The sequence below is a fragment of the Aquarana catesbeiana genome, linkage group LG11 (genome assembly GCF_042186555.1).
Source record: "Aquarana catesbeiana isolate 2022-GZ linkage group LG11, ASM4218655v1, whole genome shotgun sequence".
Classification (NCBI taxonomy): domain Eukaryota; kingdom Metazoa; phylum Chordata; class Amphibia; order Anura; family Ranidae; genus Aquarana; species Aquarana catesbeiana.
Window position 1 is genome coordinate 100,105,009 of NC_133334.1, and position 21,678 is coordinate 100,126,686.

Below are 21,678 nucleotides of genomic sequence, written 5' to 3' on the forward strand. Positions count from 1 at the left end.
TTTTACTGGTCACGGTCACTGAGGAATGATTTTACTGGTCACGGTCATTAATGAATGATTTAACTGGTCACGGTCACTGATGACTGAATTTTATTGGCAGTGTTTTTGTTTTGTTGTTAACGATGTAATTGAGGAGTAAGGGTCTTTTCTTGTACTGCATTTTTCTGTTTCAACCATAATGTCCAGTTACCATCATCAAAGTGGCGCTCACAAGCGTAAAAAGAAAAGGGAAGACACCTACAAAACGGAGAAACTTCCAAAAATCAATCACACATTTTTTTAATGTGCCCAATGTTGGTCAGAGCTCTACAGCAGACCATGATGCAGAAAAAGTTGCTGAGGCAAGCCCAGAAAGCCTTGACCCCACAATTACTGACATGCCAGTACAGGAGCAATTGCTACTTATCCAGTTTCCCCTGAATGAACCAAGTACAAGCCAGGAGTTAGGTGGTGTTACTGAGGGCAATATTGAAAAAGATTATCCTGAAACTGAGCCATTTGCAGCAGCCGATGTTCATTTGACTAGTAGTGACATAGCTGTGTTAACTGACATTGCATCTACATAATATGTCACAGACAGGGCAAACTTTCCAATTACAATTACAGATGCATGTGTGAAGAGATTTATAATCACAAATGGTCCTTGCTGACCTACAGGGCCCTTTAAGAGAGACAATGATGAGGAACAGAGGTGTTTTTCAGTAAAATATTATGAAAAAACAACAAAAACAGGACTTAAACTACCCATTACCTGGCTCTGTTATTCTCCTAAATTGAATGTTGCATACTGTGAACCATGCTGGTTATTTGGTGACCGTAAAAAACTAGGCTCTGAACCAGCATGGGCAAAGGGCATACAAAAATGGAAAGGCTTGTCAACAAAAATACAGGTTCATGAAACATTTCAAACTTATATAGATTCTTGCATAATCTATGAGCAGTGGCGTAAAAAGGGAACAATTGATGAGGAAAGCGAAAAACAATTAAGAAAAGAAAAAAACTTTTGGAGAGATGTTTTAAATAGAATAGTGAATGTCACCTTGACTATGGCTATGAATAACATGGCCTTCCGTGGCCACAGAGAAAAAATAGGAGAAGTCAACAGTGGAAATTTCCTGGCAATAATTGAACTGCTAGCTGAGTATGATCCCATATTAAAGCAATTGCTACAGTTAGCACAGGGAAAAGTCAAATACCTTAGTCCAAAAATTCAAAATGAAGTCATAGATATTTTGTCAAAGCAAGTTCTGAATGACATTTTGTCTGAAGTGCAAAATGCACAGTTTTACTCGTTAATTATAGATACTACTCAGGATATCTCTAAATGTGATCAAATGAGCCAGGTGCTCTGATATGTTTCTATTGAAAGAGATACAAATACGAGAGCAAAACAAATTAACATACATGAGGTATTTCTTGGATTTAATGCTATTCATGACCAAAGTGCTGCAGGTATAGAAAAAGAAATACTTGCATTTATTGATGACAAAGGAATTTCTCTGGATAAGTGTCATGGTCAGGACTATGATGGTGCTGCCACAATGAGTGGAACCTATTCTGGTGTGCAGATTCGAATTTTGCAGAGAGAGGAAAATGCACTTTATATTCATTGTGCAGCACACAATCTTAATTTGGTCCTCCAAGATGCTGTGGCAGAGATTACGGAGCTCTCAAACTTCATGGGTGTGGTTCAACATTTACACAATTTTTGGGGGGACAGTGGAAAGCGGTGGGAGATCCTGTCTTCATTTACCAGTGAATCCTCTGTTACACTGAAGAAATTGTGTCCCACACGCTGGTCATCTTGCTATGAGTCGCTGCTTGCCTTGCGTTTTCGTTTTGTAGATCTACTTAAAGCGCTATCAAAAATAAGCCTTGTAGCTAACAAAAAAAGTGAAAGAGAAGAGGCAATGGGGCTGAAAAAAAATTAGAGTCTTTCCAAACTATATTTCTAATTGTTCTACAAACCAAAATATTCTCAAGCATACATTCTCTGTCTAAACTCCTCCAGTCAGAGAGCAAGGACTTGTCCAAAGCTTCTCATTTAATTAAGACAGCCTTGGATGAGCTATCCAATTTCAGAAGCAGTTTTGGGGAAGCCAGAAATAATGCTGTATTGCATGCACAAAAATTGAATATTACCCCCAGATTTGAAGCAAAATGAATTCACACTGTCAGAAAGCATTTTGATGAATTGTGTGTTGATGAGAGATTAGAGGACCTTGAAGAACGTTTCAAAATCAACGTTTTCTATAGGTGCTTATACATAATAGTAAACCAGTTGTCAAACAGGTTCCAAGGACTTAATCGGGTTGTTCAGCGGTTTGAAATAATTCAACCTGCAGTTCTAGTATCAGCATCGAATGATGATTTGTTTAAAGCTGCATCAAATCTGCAACAAAAGTATGAAAAAGACCTCTCATCAACTTTCGCTGGTCAGCTTCTAAGTTTTAGATCAGCACTTAAAGAGGACATTCAGAAATTGTCCTCTGTGAAGGATCTTGCACATTTGCTCTTAGTTGAGAATAGTGCTCTTTCATCAAATCTGCCAGATGTGTGCACAGCGCTGCTTTTATTCCTAACACTACCTGTGACTGTGGCCCCAGCAGAAAGATCCTTCTCAAAACTAAAACTAATAAAGAATTATCTCAGAAGCACTATGTATGAGCAAAGGCTTTCTGGGCTTGCTATCCTAAGCATTGAAAATTCTAGCGCAAAACAGCTGTACAAGTTGGAAGAGTTTTCAAAGTTCATGTTTGGTTTTGTTGACAGCCATAGCCTTTCTTCTTTGGGTTAAACCATGGGGTCTATTTATAACCTATTTGCAGAGCTATTCACCCTCTGAAAATTTCAAAACATTTCTCTTTTGCCACTTGGCACAAAAAGATATGTTCTTAGTTTTTTGGTTTTTCAGGTCAAACTTATGGAATGTGATATTGTATTTTGACTATGAGATGAAGCTGAGGAGCATGGGAAATATGTTATAAATAGAACCCTTTGGTTCCAGTTTGGCAAATAATAAAGTGGAACTTTAGGCAAATATTTGAATAAATACATGGTAGAATTGGCAGCTTATGTTTGAGTGTGCAGACTTAGAAGGGGGTAAAGGTACAATGGTGCAAACCTGACTGGCTTTCTAAGATCGCTTTGATGTGTAAAACCGAAAACTGGCTGAACTGAATTATAAGTATTTGGCAAATATTTTGTCTGAATGCTTATATGTATGTCAGCTTTGTACTTTGTTGTGTTGACTAGAGTTCCACTTTACTCGTTTAACTAGCCTCAGTTGTTGAATTGGCTTGTTAACCGATACATTTCTTTTTACATACCAGTCCACAGCTGCCCCACGTGCCCACTTTGAGCATTGCAAATCAGGCAAAATTTCATCCTATGTGAATCAAATTTTTTTTTTAATCCAGTCAAAATTAGTTTTCTGCATACACTCTTTTGTAAAGTGTGTGTAGACCTTGCCCATTTACCCATCTAAATCTTCCTTTTTGATGACAAATTACACCTTTCTAGTCAATTAAATTAAAGGATGGCAAGTTTTTGGCTTTTGCACTGCCTGTTTGGCTGGAAAACAGCTTTGGAGAGAAATGGATAAAAACAAATAAAAGAAATATAGTAAGATATTGTTAATTTATCATCATCGTATCTTCATATTTTAGATCAAGATTCACTCTTTTTCAGGTTGACTTTTTCTAATGTTCTGTTGCCTTACATTTGGCTTGTTTTTGGCTGTTGGATGATGAACCCATGGCTTCTTTTCCTTTGGTTATTTTTAAAAGACATGTTGAAAATATGCACGTTAAGCATCAAGGTCTGAATCAAGTAGGTGTAAAATCAAAAATTAAGAATTTTATGCCAAGTTAAAGTGCATAGAATGTAAGGCCTAATTTCTTCCTTGCCTTACAAGGTTGTCATCCTGTTAATTTTCCTCTTAAACTGGTGCAGTTTGCGCTGTTTACCTTTTACAAAACGTAAGTATAAAAGAGTAATGCCCCATACACATGGTCGGACATTGATCGGACATTCCGACAACAAAATCCACGGATTTTTTCCGACGGATGTTGGCTCAAACTTGTTTTGCGTACACACGGCCACACAAAGTTGTCGGAATTTCTGATCGCCAAAAACGCGGTGACGTACAACACATACGACGAGACTAGAAAAGGCCAGTTCAGAACCAAGCGCAGCACCCTTTGGGCTCCTTTTGCTAATCTCATGTTAGTAAAAGTTTGGTGAGAGACGATTCGCGCTTTTTCAGACTCGTGGTTTTCAGATCGTTTTCTGCTGTTCAGTTTGTGCTTGTGGGTTTGTATTTGCTCTTCAGTCCGTGCAGTCAGTTCGTATTGTACTATTCAGTGCAATCTTGTCCGCTCGTTACTGTTTTTCAGGTCGCTCTTCACAGGCCTTGCTGTTCTTCAGTGCGTTCTGTTACTTCGTTCTGAGCAGCCGACCGTTTTCTAGCCATGTTGCGTATACGTACTCCTCGTAGAGTTCGTGCTGTGCGGGGGCTTGGTGTTGGGGTCCTGACCTTGACACAAGCCCAGTCTATGAACAGGGCGAGGAGGAGTTCATGGACCAAGAATTGGTTGCTTCAGTGTGACCAGTTCTGTCATATGCCTTTGCTCCGTGGGGTCCGTGAGAATAATCCTGATGATTTCAGGAACTTTCTCCGGATGATGGACCCCGTATTTCACTGTTTGTTGGCTTTGCTGACCCCCTATATCAGCAGGCAGGATACCTGCATGAGGCAAGCCATCACTCCGGAGCAGAGGCTAGTCGCCACCCTGCGGTACTTGGCGACGGGGAGAAGCCTGCAGGACCTCAAGTTCTCGACAGGCATCTCCCCCCAGGCTCTGGGGATCATTATCCCAGAGACCTGTTCTGCCATCATCCAGGTCCTGCAGAAGGAGTATATTAAGGTAAGATTTATCCTTTAACATCACATTTTATTGTATTTAATGTTTGCCATTGTATTGTATTTCTTTCCTCATTCCCTAATTACCATGATTGTAATATGCTGTGAATGTCCCCTTTCTCCTCATGCATGCTGGATTTTTATCTAAGTATTTTTGTTGTCCTTCATACATATTTGCCTTCACTTACCACCCCAGCATGGTCCCCTGGGGCTATATTCACCTCATGTAGTCACTTAACAATGTATTTTGTCAGCTCCATAGTAGTGCTTTACCCCAAACACCCTATAAAATGTTTTTAAATGTGATTTTGCTTTAAATTCAGGCAGAGTGCCAGAGGCTTTTTTTGGGGGGGTCCCCAAATCATTTTGAACCCTCCCTCCCCCCAACTGCTAAGTCAGCTGATAACAATTCTCTATCTTTACTCAATCATCTATCTGCTGACTTTGCCAAACCCATACACACTATACCCATCTCTTTTGTGGTCAGATTTATGGATGAATTCCCCAAAGCATGTAGTGCAAGGGCCTGCCTGTATACTTTCAAATGGTACTGTTTCAAGTTTCTGTATACTATTATTATCTTGATAGGTAATAGCAGAATGTCCAAGTGTGCTCAAATGTGTACAATGTGTATTTATATCTTTGTATTATGACACGTCTTACCTGTCCAGTGGGCTGCCAATAGTGTAACTAAGGAGGGGCTGTTCAAAGTAATACCCATTATGGGGCGCATGCGCGGCGCTGAGCGTGATGGACGTCTGAGAGTGTAGCTCCGTCCAGCCCGGGAAGATAACGGCTTTAGCAGGGCTAGTATCAGCAATTTTCTCAGCGATTTTATCACCCCTCGAGCTCCTTATACGTGGTGCATGCCTGGGAGAAAGAAGAAACCCAGAGGATCGGCTCAGCACACCCTAACCCACTATCTCCTCCGCACTCGTGATCTCGGCAGCATGTCTCAAAATGGCGCTGCGGGGAGAAGCAAACCTCCATCTCCGGCCTCATCACCAGGATATCTCCCCGACCAGACACCCCCCCTGGATCCTAGCCGTGAGTACACAGCCTCCCTTACCAAGTCAGACCTAGAAAGTAGCCTGGAGGCCATGTACGCCAGACTGGCTGCAAAGTTCCAGACTGAGCTGCACAAAACTTCTCACACACTCTCCCAGGAGATTGCGGCCTTAGGCTCCAGGACAGAAAGACTGGAAACTAAGCATGACGAGCTGGCGCTGGCATACAGTGACCTCTCCAGGGAACACGAATCTTTAGCCACAGCCTTTTCTTTGATGCAATCCCAAATTGAAGACCTCGATAACCGCAATAGACGCAACAATTTGCGTATAAGAGGTATACCTGAATCCGTTACGGATCTCATCCCCACAATAATTCGTCTATTCAAATCTTTGCTCCCAGACACGGATGCTGGATCTTTCACCTGTGATCGCATTCACAGAGCCCTCAGACCTAAACCTCCAGATGACAAGCCTCCCAGGGATATTGTTCTTTGCATGAAGGACTTTTTAATCAAAGAAGAGATTCTCAGAGCTGCTCGCAATCAACAACACATCACTCTGGACGACCGTACCATTCAAATATATCCTGATATTTCCCCTGCCACCCTGGACAGGAGACGTGGCATGAAAGAGGTTACATCTGCCCTTCAAGCTGCCCGCATTCGCTGCAGGTGGGGCTTCCCTTTTAAGCTTGTAATCCCCCATAATGGTACCACTTACTCTGCCACGTCACTCCTGGAAGGCCGAGAGGTACTGGTCAAATTGGGCCTTTTGGATCCTGATGTCATTCGTCGGCCCCCTTCTACCCCTAGACCTTCACCCATCTGGCAGACACCCCCAACCAGGAGAGACAGACGGAGAATCAGATACGACATCGGAGATAGATTGGAAGATCCCTTTCCCTGATCGTCTCAGCACAGACGACAACTACAAGATACCCCAGCAACTTGCACCCCGCACCAGTTTACAATGACCCGGACGTCGGTCCCTTGGAGCTGCGACATGTTCATCCCACCCAGCCGCAGCCTGCAGATTCTGACCTCTTTTTTATTTTTGGTTTGAGTCATTACTGCAGGCCTGTTCTCTTGTTATTTTTTTTTATTTATATCCACTTGATCTGCAAAGTACAGAACTTATTCCAGGCTGGGTTCGAGACCTTGTAGTCTCGGGAGTTGGTATTTCTCTTATCAGGTTTATTATAGTTACCTGATCCGGTTTCTAGTTATGAAGACACTTGTGTTACTATCAGTCCTATGTTTTTTTTTCTCATTTTTTTTTTCTTTTTATCTTTTTTTTTCTCTTTTTTTGTTTCAGGTTTTGGTCAGCCATTAGACTATTTTTGCATCAAATCTCTATTGCAGAAATATTTTGCAGGGTACATGCCTTAATTAGCCTTTATGGCTTACATTTTTGTATGTTTCACTCTACTGCCCTCCAGTGCTCGAGTATGTCGGCCCTCTATTTGGTCCCTGAAACAATAGGTGCCTATCTTAGGACCCATTTGGCTCCTATTTATCTCCAGACTATAGTGTATAGTAACTTTCACCATGGTAATTAAGTGTATATCACACAATTTTAAGGGATTTAATTCCCCATCTAAAAGGAGGAAGGCCTTTGCCTTCTATAAACAGCTTGGAGCCCAAATTCTCCTTTTACAGGAGACACATTTTGCACACTCCTCACACCCTAAATTTCTCCACAGAAGCTTTCCTCAGACTTTTTGCTCTTTGCACCAGACAAAAAGTAGAGGTGCCGCCATACTCTTGCACAGTTCCTTCCCAATGGAAGTCAAACAGGTATTTAAAGACAAAGATAGTAGATATGTAATAATCAAAGGTCTGATTCATAACAGAGAACTTACTATTGCCAGTATTTATGCCCCAAATGACTCTCCTGCCTCTTTTTTTCACTCCTTCTTTGACCGCCTTTCTCATTTCCATTCACCACACATGATAATAGGAGGGGACTTCAATATGGTTGCTAATTCTAATCTTGATAGATCCACTTTGTCCCCCTCCTCCAAATCTTTTCCCCGCTCTCTCTCCAGTGGACTACTGGAACATCAGCTAGTGGACTCCTGGAGAGCACCTAACGTCGGTACTAAGGAGTACACATTCTACTCCCATCCTCATAAAAGTTATGCGAGATTAGATTATATCTACACTACCCCTATTATTCTTGCTAACACTACAGAGGCTAGCATCCACCCCTGCACCTGGTCTGACCATCATGCCACTGCCTTCACCACTACATACATTAGGCTTGCACCTACCTCTTACTCTTGGCGGCTAAATGAGGCTCTCCTCTCAGATGCAGTAGTGGAAGCAGAAGTTGCACAAGCCATTGAAGAATATTTTAATCTCAATGCCATCCCAGAAACCCCCCCTCCATTGTTTGGTCGGCACATAAAGCAGTCCTAAGGGGCAAACTAATTAGTTTAGCTTCTGCCCAGAACAAAATTGACAAACAAAACATCTTAACCCTTACTAAAGACCTAGATAGTCTTTACAAGAATACCAATCTCCTACACTTAGAATCCACCAGACATCTGATTGATCAAAAGAGACTAGAGTTGGACGGCATCTTGTCGAAAAGGGTGGAAAAGGCTCTGCGTTGGTCTAAAGCCAAATTTCCCCTTCATGAGAGCTCCGCTTCTACCCTTTCGCCAGAAAGTTAAATCACTCGTCCCGCCCACCCCACGTATATAGATTAACGACCCCCTCAGGGCAACTCACATCCCATCCCCAAGAGGTCCTTCACATCTTTGAACAATTTTACTCTTCTCTGCTAGCCCCTTCCCAACTAAAACCCTCTCCAGCCGATGTGGCCTGGTTTCAGAACATTCCTCTACCACATCTCACACCTACACAACTAGATAAACTGAACGTCCCCATCACACCAGCAGAGGTTTTGAATGTAATTAAATTTTTAAAATCAGGCTCAGCCCCAGGCCCTGACGGATTTTCCTCTATATACTATAAGAAATTCTCATCCCTCCTTACCTCTAGGTTGGTTCATTTATTTAACTGGGTCCTACAAGGGGGTAGTTTCCCTGAAGAGATGTTACTAGCCAATATGTCCCTGATACCGAAACCTCGCAAAAACCACACCCTACCCCAAAATTACCGACCTATCTCGGTCATTAATAATGATTTAAAAATCTTTAGCAGGATCATGGCAGACAGACTGGCAGTGGTTATCCCCTCTCTGATTTCCCCTTATCAGTCCGGATTTATACCCCATAGACTCATCACCGATAACATTCGCCTGGCGACAAATATAATACAAGATGCCAACCTGTTTTCACGTAAACTCCTCATGCTTAGCCTAGACATACAGAAGGCATTTGATAGTGTCTCATGGACATACATCACTACACTCCTACAACGTATGGGATTCCAGGGAGCTTTCCTACAAGCATTCTTGGCCCTCTATCGTAACCCGAAAACTCGGATTAGGCTCCCTGGCTGTAATTCTAGGTTTTTTGGCCCGGGCAAGGGTACGAGACAAGGGTGCCCGTTGTCACCTTTAATTTTTGCGTTAGCTCTCGAACCTTTGGCCATAGCTATACTCCAAGATCCTAATATTTCTGGTTATTCGAAGGGCCATTCGACATACAAATTTGGGATGTATGCTGATGACGTGCTGATGTTCCTCACCAATCCCCTGGTTTCTCTGCCGAACTTATTTCAGACTCTATCAAAGTTTGCAGAGATTTCAGGTCTATCCATTAACATGGCAAAATCAAGCGCCCTCCCCATAGGTTACTCTTCTGGAGAACTGCAACATCTTCAGTCAGTCTATCCTTTTATTTGGGTAGACTCTCACCTCCTTTACCTGGGAATTAACCTGACTAAAGATTTCTGCAGACTCTTTGAAGCAAATTTCCCACCTATGGTTTCTAAACTGAAAGGTATCCTTAAACAATGGTCACACCTCCACATTTCATTTCTTGGCAGAATCACTGCACTCAAGATGACAATTCTCCCTAAACTTCTCCACCTTTTTAGATCCCTGCCACTTAAAATATCTAAAACATACCTCCACACTATTCAGGTGTTGTTTAATAGATTCATTTGGAAGGACAAACCCCCACGCTTTGCCAAAAAAGTCTTGTACCGCTCATCCAAAAGGGGGGGTTTAGGGGTTCCTCAAATATGGTTTTACTACCTAGCCAGTAGATACACTCAACAAGCGCAATGGAATATTCACAACTCCAGAGTCCCTTGGGTGCAGTTTGAATGCGAATCCATCACCCCTCTATATCTCCCTGGCCTTATGTGGTCAAACAATCCTACTAGACCAGAAGTAGGCACTAAAAATATGATTACGCAAGCAGGCCTTCAACTCTGGGACACATATAAAAAAACATACAATCTCATCTCAGCTGTTCCTCTGGGTGCCTCATTTCTAGGAGATTCTAGATTCCCATTGGCCTTTGATAGACCCTCCTCTTTCCAACTCTGGATTGATTTAAAATTAACTACATTAGATAAATTTCTCATAAACTCAAAATTAATTTCCTTTTCTCAGTTGCAAACCAATTACCACATCCCAAACACTGAATTTTATCGCTTCTTACAAATACGTCACTTCTTCCAAAAGCATTATTCAGGCCCTTTTGCGACCTCCACGACTCTATATGAGGACATATGCCACGACTCACCTCGCCAAAAAGGCCTTATTTCACTAGTCTACATCAATTTGGAAGCTAACACGGAGGTCGCAACCTTAAAATATAGATCTCAATGGGAAGCTGAATCATCCCTCCTCTGTTTTAGGGGTTGCATTCAACAAGGCTCATTTCTCCACACATTTTGGGACTGCGAGAAATTACGCCCTACATGGAATGAGATCCTGAAAGTAATGGACAAGTGCGCATGCGCGCGGGCACGGGAGCAGACATGATCTGACCTGCTCCGCACGCCGCCGGCCTTTCGAAGCTAAACTAAGCCAGAGGGAAGCCACAAAACTAGCAGCCTTCCAGGGGATCAGGAGATGAATCGCAGAGGAGGGGGAACAGCGAAGAAAAAGCCCCCAACATCCAGCTATTCGTTCAGTTCGGGGAACGACGCAGCACGGACCCCCCCTTCCAAGATGGCGTCTAGCCGGAGGACAGAGACAAACATAACAAAGCAGGTGAGCGGGGCCCAGAACAACCAATCCCCCCCTGCACAAAGAGCCTCCTTTCCACACACTGCGGCTGCAGACATGGATGGCACACGGGACCCCTTCTCCTCCCAGTCACAGGAATAAACGTTACGATCGCAGAAGGGTGAGTCCCCACATTTCTCTCTATCTCCCTCCCACACTTACCAGGGAGAGGGAATAGATGGAGCAATCTCCCCTGTGTCCTCCATGGAGAGGAACATGGCTGAAATAGCTGAACTTGCCATAAGCCAAAATAGCACAGCGAGTGATCAGCCTCCCCCACCTCCAGCACCATATTCAGGAGACACTGTCCTCCTTGCTCGCTTTTTAGCACTATTGCAACAAGAATTAACTAAAGCCTGTCAATCAATTACTGCCGAAATGAAGCATGATTTTAATGATATAGGAGAAAGACTGGATCACATTGAATCCAAAATGGATGGGACGGTGCGGAGAGTTAACCAGAACTCAAGCATGATATCCTCACTACAGGAAAAGTTAGATGACGCCAACGCCAAAATTGAAGATCAGGAAAATAGATCCAGGCGCTATAACTTCCGTATGCGCGGACTACCAGAAATAGTGACAGATTTGGAAGAAGTAGTACATACACTAATGCAAGATCTGATCCCAGACATCATGCCTCACCACATGGAAATTGATAGAGTCCATAGGGCACTGACAGCCCCAAGACCAGACGGCCCCCCAAGGGATGTGATAGTCAATCCACACTTTTACAAAATCAAGGAGCAAATAATGACCGCAGCCCGGGGCAGGAACGAAATCACCCTTATAGGACACCCCATACAGATCTTCGCGGATATCTCACAAATGACTATCCAAAAGAGACGGGCCCTAAAGCCATTATTGGTGCAGCTTACCAACCGTCAAATTAAATATAGATGGTCATTTCCTTTCCGCCTCTCCTTTACCTTTAAGGGAAAGACATATTCTTTTGCTAACTTTCCAGACGGAGAAGACATCCTTATGGGCCTCGGCATAATTTCCAGAGAACCATCATCCCCAAAATCTCGACCAGAATTGGATCGCCCTGTTTCACCGCTATGGGAACAACGCCGCCCACGACATTCTTCAAGAAAACGACATCCAGCAACAGGACCAGACGGTTGACGGAAAAAAACACCCTGATGAGAAGTATTTTTTCCCTTGTATGCCTACAGTGACGGATGATACCACTGTAAGGTTCCCTCTCAGGGACTTAGAACTTCCATGGTTGGCTACGGTTAAGCCAGTTTAACATATCTTTATGGCATTAATGAGACTTCCATATTTTTGGAGGGACATAACCTCCCCCCCTTATTGAGTGATTTGAATTGAAATTCCTTTATTAATAGATACCAATTTAAGATGAAGGCTTTACAAATTACTCGAAAATGATTCCCCAGTTTTGTTTAAGTCTAGCTTGGCGAGACTTCAGTTCTCATAGAATATAAGTTTATTAGATATGCTAGGATTCCCTCCTTCTAGAACAATATTTTATACAGAAGGGCCGGGGCGGAACCGCATGCCACTTCCCTGCGAGCTTGCCGCCATCAGTTAGGTGGCGACAACCTCGCTCTATTAGACGGAGATTATGTTCTCCTGGACCCGGTTGTATAAGTTCTCAGGTTTACATCAAATGCTTAAGCACTTAATTTCTAGGGGGACGGGTGGACAGTGGTCCAGTTCATCTTACCCCAATATTGTTTTCTCACTTTCTCTCTCTTTCTTTTTTTTCCCTTTTTTTTTTTTTCTCCCGGAGTGCACCCCTACAAACGAAAAATGATGAAGAATCAGATCGAAACAACCTCACTCAGATGGAGATGGCAAACAACTACAACGGGCAAGTACAGTCTGTCGAACCATAATGTTAAGTACATCAACTCATAAATCCTATACTCGCATTTTAACACACAATGTCCAAGGTTTAAATTCCCCTACAAAACGGGCCAAAGCTTTCCAAAATTACCGTAACTTAGAAATAGATTTTCTACTCCTCCAAGAAACACATTTCTCGCGCTCCTCAGCTCCCCGATATCTAAACTCCAGATTTCCCACTTTCTACTTATCGAACGGCCCAGATAAAAAGAGAGGGGTTGTGATTTGTATCGCAAGAGAGTCCCATTTACCCCCAATATGGTCATCAAAGATAAGGAAGGGAGATATATCATGGTTGTGGGAAAAGTCAATGAAAGTGCTCTCACACTCATATCATATTACGCGCCGAATACGGGTCAGGTGACATTTTTCGAAAATATGCTGAAAATTTTGCTCCCACACATACAAGGCAAATTAATACTGGGTGGAGACAGCAATGTCTCCTTAGATCAAATTTTAGATAGGTCAAATGTACACAAACCCGTGGTGAAACATATTCCTAAACAAGGCGTTAAACTAGCTCGGGTGCTATATTCCCATGATTTAGTGGATGTATGGAGAGACTTTCACCCCACAACCAGAGATTTTACGTATTACTCCCAAGTCCATAAAACATATTCCCGTATAGATCATTTACTCATACAATCCTCACTATTGCCGTCGATCACTTCGACTGAAATAGTTCCCAGCTCATGGTCAGACCATTCACCAGTATTATTGACATTATCAGACCTATGGATGAGACCACAACCCTCAACCTGGCGGCTTAATGCTTCACTACTTAATGACCCCATAATATACACTGAAGTAGAGAAAGACCTCCGACAATACTTCATAGATAACCATCCTAGCGCCACCTCCCCCGGTATTAATTGGGCAGCGCACAAAGCTACTATTCGTGGTAAATTGATCCAAATAGCCTCTAGAAACAAGCGCGACAATAGGCAGAAAATACAGCAACAGGAAGAAGAATTATATAACATAGTCCAGGAACAAAAAGCTAACCCTCAATTGGATCTACGCCATAAAATAGATGTAGCACGGTCGGCACTAAATTTTAGTCTCACAACCAAGGCTGAAAAGTACCTTCGCTGGTCTAGACATCGCTACTACACCAGGGGAGATAAACCTACAACCCTATTGGCAAGAAAACTCACCCCCCGTCCGTTTAATTCTGCCATGCCGAGAATTCGGACGAAAGATGGGAAACCCACCCAAAATCCCCAAATGATCATACAAGAATTTTCTAGGTTCTTCACCAAATTATATAATAAACCTAACTCATTTCCTACAACCAGAGCAGACAAATTTTTCCACGATATTTCATTACCACAAATTACACAAGAACATATAGAACTAATGAAAGCAGATTTCACTGAGGGGGAAATTTTAGAAGCCATCAAATGCCTGAACCCTTCAAAAGCACCTGGCCCGGATGGTTTTACGGGTCATTATTATAGGAAATACGCAGCCATATTAACCCCCCATCTATGTTCCTTTTTTAATGCAATACGGAAAGGTGACACACTAAGTGCAAACGAAAATGAGGCCCTCATACAAGTACTCCCTAAACCGGGGAAAGATCATGGAGACCCCGCCAGTTATCGTCCTATATCGCTAATTAACGTGGATCTCAAATTGATGCCAAAAGTGTTAGCGACCAGAATGAACGCCTTCTTAGCCAAATATATCCACCCAGATCAGGTGGGATTCGTCCCTGGCCGTCAGGCCCCAGATCAAACCCGACGGGCGATAGATATTATAGCCGCACTCAACTCCAATTGGGATAATCTTGGGAAACGGAAGGGTATGCTACTTTCATTAGATCTTTGTAAGGCGTTCGATTCGGTCACATGGGAATACATTTATTATGTATTAAGGAGGTATGGATTTGGGCCTCATTTTCTAACAATACTGCAGTCATTATATAATGCACCTACGGCTAGAATCCAGATAAAGGGTTATAAATCACATAAAATAAATATACACAGAGGAACAAGGCAAGGATGCCCCTTATCACCTATCCTATTTATTTTAGCATTAGAACCCCTAGAGATCAAAATAAGACAAAACCAGGATGTAAGAGGTATACATTGCAGAGACGGCGAACAGAAGTGCTTTCTGTTCGCCGATGATATCTTGATGTTTATTTCCTCTCCAATCACATCCCTTCCCAACCTATTCCAGATACTACGACGTTTTTCGGTATTCTCGGGTCTCACGATTAATCATACTAAATCTGAGGCCTTGAATCTCACATTAGAACAGCAGACGGTTCAACAACTCCAAACGTCATTCCAGTTTAAATGGCAGAAGGATAGACTCCCATACCGAGGCATCTTTTTAACCCCCACCATACAGACCCTCTATAAAGCCAATTATCCTCCCCTATATGGAAAACTAACAACAGATTTATCAAGATGGGCTATTAACCCTCCATCATGGTTCGGCAGACTGTACTCCATAAAAATGAACCTTTTGCCAAGATTGTTGTACTTGTTCAGGACTCTCCCGATTGCTATCAACAGATCTGATCTTGAAACGCTTCAGAAAAAAATAATGAAGTTCATTTGGGGGAACACAAGACCTAGGGTGAATAAGCTAACTCTTTATACCCCCAAAACAAAAGGAGGCCTGGGCATCCCTAATTTGATTAAATACTTCGAGGCAGCCCAATTGGCCCAATTAATTCGCTCCCATTCTGGAGCTCCAGCTCCGTCCTGGATGAAAATGGAATCAGCTCCTTATCCCACAAAACCCATCAGCCACATGATGTGGCTTAACATGAAAGACAGACCAACCTTAATGTGCCTCACACTATCCTTCTCAATGAGTTTGTGGGATAGACTACAAAAACCTTTTGTTTTCCGCTCCACACATTCTCCCATGGCCCCCTTGGTGGGAAACCCAGATTTCACCCCGGGTCTTAATCCCCAAAGCTTATCATGGTGGACTAATAAGGGACTGATACGCATAGCTGACATGTGTGACCACAAAGGTATAATACCGAAACAAGCACTAATAGAAAAGTACGAGCTACCTCACACCGAGTTCTATCGTTACCTCCAGATAGTTCACTTCTTGCATACTCTACAACGTAAAACTGACATTCTGTCTTCCACCCCAATGGAATATCTATGCAAGTCTTACGATAAACATAAAGGCCACATATCACTAATTTATAGTATTTTGACTTCCAAAACGGAGAAATTACCCTATATACTGAGGTGGGAAGGGGACATGGAGGTGACGATGGAAACCGATAAATGGTATAAAATGGCGCAGCTAGCCTCAAAAGGTTATATTAATACCTCTCTGATAGAAGCAAACTATAAGGTTTTACGAAGGTGGTACATGGTCCCGGCGAGAATCGCAACATATATCACTGGTGCCTCTCCTATGTGCTTCAGAGGATGCGGCAAAGAAGGTACAATATACCATACTTGGTGGACCTGCCCTAAGGTCAAACGATTTTGGATACGCATTTACAACTTTATATACTCACTGACCCAAGTTAACCTTCCCAAATCTCCACAACAAGCATTACTAGGAGATCAAGTAGACGGAATACCTGGTCATACCAGGAAACTCATATCTTTTATTTTTACAGCATCTAGAATAGCGGTAGCAGGATCCTGGAGAAAGCCCCTGATCCCTTTTGAAAGGGTGAAAGCAAAATTGACGTGGATCATGATTAATGAGCGCCTCTCGGCAACTCTCTTAGATAAACAGGGAGCTTTTGACAGGATTTGGGAACCATGGTTGTCCTACTTATCTACAGGCTTTGATAATTAACGGATCCTGAGAGGGATCCCTAGGGGTGCACTCAACCCGAACTTTTCTCTCACCCTCCTCTTTCTCTTTCACTTTCCTCTTTATTATTCCTATTCTTTTTCTTTTTCTTCCCCCCTACTCTAATACACCTTGCGGGACTTCCTATCCAAAATGGTTGTCATCGTAACAGATACGATACATTTTGAAATGTGAGTGATAAGAGGGGAGGGGTGTGGGGTGGGGACCCCCCCGTCCACAGTAGAGTCCCCAATTGGGGTGGGCGGTCGGGTCCCGGCGGCGCACCCTCTTTCCACACAAAATAGAGAGGTGGGAAATAAATGTTTGGTTTGATATATAATTATAATAAGCAAAACATGTATCCGAATGTACAGTGCTTGGTACTTTACCTAGATACATATGCAGGTGGGAGACGTCTGACTGACCTAATACAGGCGGGCAGACACACTTACCTTATATTGTGAAAAGAAACAAAGCATGACATGGTATGTTCATAGGATTCCCGCAGGACATATAGGCTGAGATATGCCTCTCTCCCCCCTATTCCTTTCCCCTTTTTTCTTTTATTACCATATAATTTCATAATGTATGAGTCGTGCATTTTGTAAATGCTATTTTATAATTTTTCAATAAAAATCATTGAAAAGAAAGTAATGGACAAATTGGCGGGCAAACCTCTTAACATTTCCTACCAACATTGCCTATTATTTCAATCCCCTTCAGACACCCCTAAACCGTTAGTTAAACTGATCCATTCTATCTGTATAGCTATGCATTGGGTGGTTGCTCTGCATTGGAAGTCAGCTTCAGTACCATATTCACAAGTTATTGCAAGAATAGACCACATGATGTTGGCTGACAAGATTTATCACACCCTACATGACACTATCCCTCAATATGATGCCATCTGGAATCCTTGGTTCTTATTTAGGCTCCAAACCTGACCGTTTTATGTTTCCTTTTTCCTTTTATTTTTGATTTTGTATGTTTTATCTACCTGTTTGGTATCTTTTTTTTTTTTCTCTTTGATTTGGTCTCTAGACATGTTTCATCTATTTAGCTAAGTTCAGACTTTCAGACTATGTCGATAGCTCTAATAGATATATATAACTCAACAGTATATTTATGTACTTAGTCTTTGCATATAATTTGGATCCCTGCACTCTTTGTATTCATTGCTCTGATTGTCCCGGATTTGTAACTGCTTCTCTGTTATTCTAAAAAAAAAAAAAAACTAAATAAAAAACATTTTGAAAACAAAAAGTAATACCCATTATTTAGGCATTCATCTCTCAATGAAGTGGAGAGGGTGACCTGTCCAAGAGTTACCCCCCTATAATGTTAGAAATGGCCCATGAGGGGGGGGGGAATCTGATAGGTGTACCTTATACTTTGGTCCTTAAAAACTCCCTCAAATAAATGTTATCTTGATGTTGGCCAAGAATGTTTGTGTCTAATCTGCTTTCCCTGTTTATGTGCAAAATGACTACATTTTTTTTGTTTGACTCCAGTTTCCTTCCACGCCACAGGAATGGCAGACTGTGGCCTCCCACTTTGCCCAGCGGAGGGACTTTCCTAACTGCGGAGGGGCAATTGATGGGAAACACGTCCACATCGTCCCACCACCCAACTCGGGGTCATACTATTATAATTATAAGGGGTTCAATAGTATTGTGATGGTGGCGGTGGTGTCGGCTACTTATGAGTTCCTGTATGTGGACATGGGGAAGAATTGCCAGATGTCCGATGGTGGAGTCATCGCCCAGACGGAGTTCTACAGGCATCTCCAGAATGGCAGCTTGGACTTGCCACCTCCAGAAGACAATGTGGAAGGACTCCCATTTGTCTTCGTTGCGGATGAAGCGTTTGCGCTGGGGGACCATCTTATGCGGCCATTCCCGATGAGGACCCTCACCCCGGACCAGAGGGTTTTTAATTACCGGCTGGCCAGAGCCAGAAGAGTGGTGGAGAACACGTTTGGAATCATGGCCAGCCGGTTCTGCCTATTTCTTACACCCATACACATGGCAGAGTACAAACTGAATCATATCATCCTGGCGTGCTGTGTTCTACACAACTTTTTACGGCAACATTCTGCCAACTATGCTGGCTCAGTTGGGCCTGAGACTGGAATTCAAAATGAAACAACCCTGACGGCGCTTGAAAGTGACCGTCCTGGCTTGCCCCCCCCTGAATGCCCGTGATGTCCGGCTAAGATATCTTGAATTCTTTGCAGGTAGGGGGGCTATCAATATGCCAGACATTGTCTGAAACCTTTTTCAAGTTAAAAAAAACAAATAACTACTCAAATCTTTGGTGACATTTACTGCTTGTGTTTGTTTTAGTTGACCCTGACAGAAATGTGATGAGTCCTGAAAATGGCGTGATTGTGTAACCGTACAAAGCACTGGTGGGTGTTATTTACTAAAGGCAAAGACACTTTGCACTACAAGTGCACTTGAAACTGCACTCGTAGTGCAAAGTGGATTTGCCCTTAGGAAATAACACCCATTGTCACATAAAACACCAATTAGAGCACCACTAAAGTGTTGGAGCGTTGAAACAATAATCCACACATTCTTGATTATCAATCTTTTTAATACCATCACAATCACATGTGCATTTGTAAAAGGTTTTTAAAACAAACCAATATGTTTGTTGTATAACAATTTTTGGGGTAACGTTAGAAAAAGTAGAAATGTCCATTTAAGATAAAATAGGCATGTTTAAAACCAACAAGAAAGACACCAATCTTGAACTTACAAAGTTCACATTTGGTAGAACTTGAAGGCAATATCAGACATGAGTATTTACAAACTGTGTTTGATATTGCGTTCAGATGGGGTGAAGTCACCCCAGGAAAAGCCAAATTTTGAAGATGCACACAAATTTACAAATGTCAACATGTGCTACCTGCCATCATGGGGGATCAAGGGATGTGTTTTGGGGTGCAACCCCTTCCTCACAGCTACTTTATTATTGAGGAAGGGGTTGCACCCCCAAAATGCCTACATTGATCTCCTGTGATGGCAGATAGCACATGTTGACACACTGTGTGCCTCTTCAAAATTTGGCTTTTCTCAAATTTGTCAAAAAAATGTCAATTATTTTTAGCACACAAAAAACCCAAGGGATTAGGAGGGGTTTTAAACTCTCCCTAAAACATCAATGATGTTCTTCATTTTTTGCTGAACATCACTGATGTTTTTCTGGATGTTTTGCAAGTCCCTATTACATTATCAGCAACACAGTCAGCGCAAAAACCCTCAAAAATAAAGCAAAGCTGCTGAACACTAAAGGCAAATATATAAATCCTTTCACGTGGTACAATAAAAAAGATAGTGCAGCGCTAGAATCTGAAACTATAATAAATGTCCATAAATGAACAATCTGTATCAACGGTGGTGCAGAGTGCTTCATGCAAATCCAAAGTGCTCTTAAATCCGTGCTCCCCCTCTTGTCAGTCAAACCGCTCACCTTGTTAAAAGGACCCCTGAACAAACAGGAAGGTCAGATAAGCGTTCACCACTCAAATGGTGGTCAGGATAATGTCTTGGCTGAAAGGCAGGAACCTCTTCCTTTGTAAGGATCAACACTTTTCTTTTCGATATGCATGGGATAAACAAAGAAGATACATAGTGCTCTCTGTATGACTTTAAAAAATGATTCCTTTATTAAAAGACAGGTACTCACATAATTAGCACTATGGCCAGTGCTAGGCTAAAAGGCGCATAATAGTAACAGATGACAGTGTAAGATGACTGCAGGGGCGTCTAAACCAGGATAAAACCAATCCGCACGCGTATCGTCTGATGGGACTTCCTCAGCGGTCTATGGATCCTTAGGTAAAGTCAGTATTAAATATACAAGCCCCATGTTTAAATCATCTGTTGTTAATTACTCCCGAGTGGCGCTCGTCCAATCAGAACGCTCAATTCGGGAGTAGGAAGTGTAAAAAGGTGCAATGTTGGTGATGGTATCCATAGCGATCGGCGTCGTGATGTCACGACGCCAGACCGCAAGGCTAACACGTCTGTGCCAGCTTCCCCTTCCTGAGTATACAGGAAGGGAATCAGCTGCTTCAATTGGCTAATAGATTTGGAGGAGGCGTGTTGTAATAACAACACATGACGCGATCGCGTCATCCCCATTACGCGGCGTACGATCACGTGACTAGCCACGTCACGAGAACGACCTTCCAGCAGTAATGACGTCCCACACTGAGCGTCTAACAGTGCGGTCGTCCCTTCACAATGACGCGATCGCGTCATCATAATGACGCAGTTTCCGGTCACGTGGTCACATGCGTCAATGGGTACCTCCTACAATAGTTTGAAACAGAAAAAACAAATAAGCTAGGATAGGGTGAGAGTATGTCACGTGATGTGGTACTGCAGCTGAAAAAAGAAATGTAAGCAGAGAAGGGATAGTAGGTGGCGTCTCCTAAGTGAAAGAGAAATCAGTACCCATAACCCGCTAATGCAATCAGCACCATTGTGCTGAGCTATTCTAATTCAGCAAACATAATCACATAATGTCACTATTAAATTAGATAAATCTGAAGTATAATTTCTAAAAATAAAAATAAAAATAAAAATTATAATAAAGACAAATGTCCCACCATAGGTAAATAAAATTATATTAATATAAAAACATAAAAACATAAAAACATAAATAAGACACTTCCCTGCAGCCACCTTTCACAACAGAGTCATCATACAAATAAATATCGAGTCAGTAAATCCCAGATTCTTATATATAATATATAATACATAAAGGACTCACCGATATAAAATAGATTATCTATCTGAAATGAAGCAGTTAAAATCGAACTCGACATTGAGCCCCTTGGGTACTCCCACATGGGTCTCGTACACCCAGAAAGACTCGCGGCGGCTCAATTGTCTTATAAAGTTACCCCCT